Source organism: Microcaecilia unicolor, chromosome 8, assembly GCF_901765095.1.
Source record: "Microcaecilia unicolor chromosome 8, aMicUni1.1, whole genome shotgun sequence".
In the NCBI taxonomy this organism is placed as follows: Eukaryota; Metazoa; Chordata; class Amphibia; order Gymnophiona; family Siphonopidae; genus Microcaecilia; species Microcaecilia unicolor.
Window position 1 is genome coordinate 228,399,809 of NC_044038.1, and position 6,000 is coordinate 228,405,808.

The window sequence follows — 6,000 nt, forward strand, 5'->3', positions numbered from 1 at the left end:
TTACAGAATCATGGGTCAGCATGCCCAATTCGGGTGACAACATTTACACCAGGTTTCAGCAGGCATTAAGTAGCTTATTTTCGAAAGGGAATGACGCCCATCTTCCGACACAAATCGGGAGATGGGCGTTCTTCTCCCGAGGTCGCCCAAATCGGCATAATCGAAAGCCAATTTTTTTGCGTCCTCAACTGCTTTCCATTGTGGGGATGACCAAAGTTCACGGGGGCGTGTCGGCAGTGTACCGAAGGCGGGACGGGGCGTGGTTAAGAGTTGGGTGTCCTTGGCCGATAATGAAAAAAAGAAGGGCATCCCTGACAATTTGGTCTACTTTACTTGGTCCCTTTTTTTTCACGACCAAGCCTCGAAAAGGTGCCCGAACTGACCAGATGACCAGCGGAGGGAATCGAGGATGACCTCCCCTTACTCCCCCAGTGGTCACCAACCCCCTCCCACCCTAAAAATAAAATTCAAAAACATTTTTTTCTAGCCTCTATGCCAGCTTCAAATGTCATACCCAGCTCCATCACAGCAGTATGCAGGTCCCTGGAGCAGTTTTTAGTGGGTGCAGTGCACTTCAGGCAGGCGGACCCAGGCTCATTCCCCCCCCACCACCTGTTACACTTGTGGTGGTAGATGTGTGCCCTCCAAAACCCACCAGAAACCCACTGTACCCACATCTAGGTGCCCCCTTCACCCCTAAGGGCTATGGTAGTGGTGTACAGTTGTGGGGAATGGCTTTTGGGGGGGCTCAGCACCCAAGGTAAGGGAGCTATGCACCTGGGAGCAATTTGTGAAGTCCACTGCAGTGCCCCCTAGGGTGCCCGGTTGGTGTCCTGGCATGTGAGGAGGACCAGTGCACTACGAATGCTGGCTCCTCCCACAACGAAATGGCTTGGATTTGGTAATTTCTGAGATGGGTGTCCTCGGTTTCCATTATGGCCAAAAACCGGGGACGACCATCTCTAAGGTCGACCTAAATGTTGAGATTTGGGTGTCCCCGACCGTATTATTGAAATGAAAGATGGACGTCCATCTTGTTTCGATAATATGGGTTTCCCCGCCCGTTCGCCGGAACGTCCTTTGAGATGGATGCCCTTAGAGATGGTCGTCCCCGTTCGATTAGAAGAAATGCAAAGTGATGCACTTAGGGAGTAGAAATCCACAGGAGACGTATGTGTTAGGCGGTGAGAGTCTGATAGGTACCGACGGGGAGAGGGATCTTGGGGTGATAGTATCTGAAGATCTGAAGGCGACGAAACAGTGTGACAAGGCGGTGGCCGTAAGTAGAAGGTTGCTTGGCTGTATAGAGAGGGGAGTGACCAGCAGAAGAAAAGAGGTTTTAATGCCCCTGTATAAGTCGTTGGTGAGGCCCCACCTGGAGTATTGTGTTCAGTTCTGGAGGCTGTATCTTGCTAAGGATGTAAAAAGAATTGAAGCGGTGCAAAGAAAAGCTACGAGAATGGTACGGGATTTGCGTTACAAGACGTATGAGGAGAAACTTGCTGACCTGAACATGTATACCCTGGAGGAAAGGAGAAACAGGGGTGATATGATACAGACGTTCAAATATTTGAAAGGTATTAATCCGCAAACGAACCTTTTCCGGAGATGGGAAGGCTGTAGAACTAGAGGGCACGATACGAGATTGAAGGGGGGCAGACTCAAGAAAAATGTCAGGAAGTATTTTTTCACGGAGAGAGTGGTGGATGCTTGGAATGCTCTCCCACGGGAGGTGGTGGAGAGGAAAACGGTATCGGAATTCAAACATGTGTGGGATAAACATAAAGGAATCCTGTTCCGAGGGAGTGGATCCTCAGAAGCTTAGCTGAGATTAGGTGGCAGAGCCGGTGGTGGGAGGCGGGGCTGGTGGTTGGGAGGTGAGGATATTGCTGGGCAGACTTATACGGTCTGTCCCAGAGCCGGTGGTTGGGAGGCGGGGCTGGTGGTTGGGAGGCGGGGATAGTGCTGGGCAGACGTATACGGTCTGTGCTCTGAAAATGACAGATACAAATCAAGGTAAGGTATACACAAAAATTAGCACATATGAGTTTATCTTGTTGGGCAGACTGGATGGACCATGCAGGTCTTTTTCTGCCATCATCTACTATGTAACTATCCACCTTATAATTGAAAGAGAAAAACGCGTAGATTTCGACCCAAATCGGGAGATAGACGTTTATCTCACAAAAACGAATAACGCGGTATAATTGAAAGCCGAACTTGGACGTTTTCAACTGCACTCCATCGCGGAAGCGTACAAAGTTGACGGGGGCGGAGGCGTGGTGAAGGCGGGAATGGGGCACCCTCAAATGTCATACCCACCTCCCTGGCAGCAGTATGCAGGTCCCTGGAGCAGTTGTTAGGGGGTGCAGTGGACTTCAGGCAGGTGGACCCAGGCCCATCCCCCCCCTACCTGTTACAATTGTGCTGCTTAATGCTTAGTCTTCCAACCCCCCCAAACCCACTGTACCCACATGTAGGTGCCCCCCTTCACCCCTTAGGGCTATAGTAATGGTGTAGACTTGTGGGCAGTGGGTTTTGAGGGGGATTTGGGGGGCTCAACACACAAGGGAAGGGTGCTATGCACCTGGGAGCTCTTTTACCTTTTTTTTTGTTTTTGTAAAAGTGCCCCCTAGGGTGCCCGGTTGGTGTCCTGGCATGTGAGGGGGACCAGTGCACTACAAATCCTGGCCCCTCCCACGAACAATGCCTTGGATTTATTCGTTTTTGAGCTGGGCGCTTTCATTTTCCATTATCACTGAAAAACAAAAACACCCAGCTCACAAATTGTCGAATAAAGCATGGACGTCTATTTTTTTCGAAAAAACAGTTCGGTCCGCCCCTTCACGGATCCGTTCTCGGAGATAAACGCCCATGGAGATAGACGTTTTCGTTCAATTATGCCCCTCTATGTTACTATGATTATGCCCCTCCATGTCTGGTCCCAAAGGTAGGGTGCAGGAATTGGTGCTAAGCACTGTTTTATAAAGGGTGTCGAACATTTATGGTGCCTATTTTTGAGAACCATTGTGACAGAATCAGGTGCAGTTTCTATAACAATGCGCACAACTCAATTGGCTTAGTAAGCTAATGAGCACTGATAACAGCACTTAAACAATAATGAGCACTAATTGACACTGATTAGAATCTGGGCGCAAAACTCACTAGGCATGTTCTGTAATGATATGCATCGAACTTCTAACATGTGCAGGCAAAAAGGGGCGTGGCTTTAGGTGGGAAAATGGGCATTTCATGGGTGTTCTGAAATTTATGTGCCTACTTATAGAATATGGCCCAGTTTGCCTAATTCTACATGTCAGGATTTACATCACGTTTTCATTGGATGCGTGTAGATTTAGGCACTCAAATATCAACTAAGCGTGTTCTATATCAGTGCCAATTATAGAATACTAGCCATTGAGCCTGTAAAAACAAGCTAGTAAAGGAGGGGGGTTGAAAGGCCCTCCCCGGATAGGTCGCCGCCGCCGCCCCTCCCCCCCGGAGTCACCGCTGCCGCCGCCCCCCCCCCCCCCCCCCCGGAGTCCCCTCCGCCACCCCTCCACCCGGGCCAGGTACCTGGCTTCACTATTCAAACCGCCGGAACGCAGCACACAGCTCATCTGAGCTGCCGTCAGCCTTCCTTCTTCTCTGCGTGTGTTCCGCCCTTGTGTGACGTAACGTCGGCAAGGGAGGGACACAGGTGAGCTGTGTGCTGCGTTCCGGCGGTTTGAATAGTGAAGCCAGGTACCCGGGCCGGGTGGAGGGTGGGTGGCGGCAGCAACTCCGGGTGGGTGGGGGGAGCGGTAGCGGCAACCCTGGGGGGGGGAGCGGTGGTAACGGCGGTTCCCTCACTCGCAGGTGCGCAGGTTCCCTCTCTGTCACGCCCCCATCATCACGTATTGACGCGGGGGCGGGACAGAGAGGCTCTCTACTGCGCATTTGCGAGTGAGGACGCCTCTTGCCATTTATATGTTTGATGCTTAGTCAGTGCTGATTTCAGCGCCAATTTTTTAGGTGCCATATATAGAATCTCCCCTTCCGCACCTAATTTAGACATCGGGATTTAGGCCAAGTACAACATGGCCTACATGGACACGGCCAAATTTGGCCACGTGGAGAGGCGCTCAGTGTATTCTATATATCGTGTAGAAAAGTAAGCCTATTCTATAAAATTTAGGTGTATTTTTTTTATCGTGCAGAATTTTCAGGCTTCATATATAGAATCTAGCCCTACGCAGCGAAACCTAAAACACCCAAAAAGCATCATTCTTCGTCCAGTGGATAAATTTTGTCTGAACTAGTGCGGAGTTGAGGGAGAAGGGGGAGGCAGTATGAATTAAAATCTTTGGAATACCACGTTTAAGATCCTGTACAAATATACAAAAGGTTGTATTCATTCAACAGAATTATAATCCCTGGACAACAAGAGGCATGAAATACTGGCTTTGCTAATTAACTGTTGTCACCAAAACAATATTCATGAGATATTCAACAACAAAAAAATAAAACATATCGTGTTCATCCTAAAGAAAGATTACTGCTGCTGCTATTATTAAGCTTTTCTAGGGTGCTATGAGATGTGTTGTAAAAATATACAGGGAAGGAAATTTTCAAACCCATTTGCAAGAATAAAGCAATGCATTAGTGTAATTGGAAATACTGCACCCTATTAGACGATCCTGCTTATTTTCGAAGGAGAAGGGCGGCAAATGTAAGCCACATTGAGCCTGCAAATTGTTGGGGAAATGCGGGATACAAATGCTACAAATAAATAAATATAAAAAAATCTGACACAAATCGGGAGATGGCCGGCCTTCTCCTAATGCCAGCCAAATCGGTATAATCGAAAGCCAATTTTGGCCAGCTTCAACTGCTTTCCATCGCAGGACCAGCCAAAATTCAAGGAGGTGAGTCGGCAGTGTACAGAAGGCGGGACGGGGGCATGGTTAAGAGATGGCCGGCCTCGGCCGATAATGGAAAAAAGGTCGGCCCTGACGAGCATTTGGACATCTTTACTTGGTCCCTTTTTGTTCACGACCAAGTCTCGAAAAGGTGACCGAACTGACCAGATGACCACCGGAGGGAATCGGGGATGACCTCCACTTACTCCTCCACTTACACCACTACCATAGCCATTAAAGGGTAACGGGGGGTACCTGCATGTGAGTACAGTGGGTTTTGGAGGGCTCCCCCTCCCACCCCCCAAAAAAAATTAAAATACATTTTTTTGCCAGCCTCCAAAGTCATACCCAGCTCTATCACAGCACTATGCAGGTCCCTGGAGCAGTTTTGAGTGGGTGCAGTGCACTTCAGGCAGGCGGACCTAGGCCCATCCCTCTCCTACCTGTTAAACTTGTGGTGGTAAATGGGAGTCCTCCAAAACCCACTGTACCCACATGCAGGTGCCCCCCGTTACCCTTTAATGACTATGGTAGTGGTGTACAGTTGTGGGTAGTGGGTTTGGGGGGGGGGGCTCAGCACCTGGGATGAATTTGTGAAGTCCACTGCAGTGCCCCCTAGGGTGCCCGGTTGGTATCCTGGCATGTGAGGAGGACCAGTGCACTACAAATGCTGGGTCCTCCCACGACCAAATGGCTTGGATTTGGCCGGGTTTGAGATGGCCGCCATTAGTTTCCATTATCGGCAAAAACCAATGGCGGCCATCTCTAACTCCGGCAATCTCTAAGGGCGGCCCAAATGTTGACATTTGGCCGGCCCCAACCATATTATTGAAACGAAAGATGGCCGGCCATCTTGTTTCAATAATACAGTCGGGTATGCCGCTTGACGGGGTCGTCATTAGAGATGGCCGCCCTTATAGATGGCTGGCCCCGTTCGATTATACCCCTCGATATGTGTGTATGAGACCGAAAATACTATAATGCCTCTGCATCACTCTATGATGTGCGCTAATGATATAGACACCCGTTATATTCCTATGGGTGTCTCTAGCTTTAGCACGCGCTAAAAAGTGTGCGCACCTACAGCACAGCTTAGTAA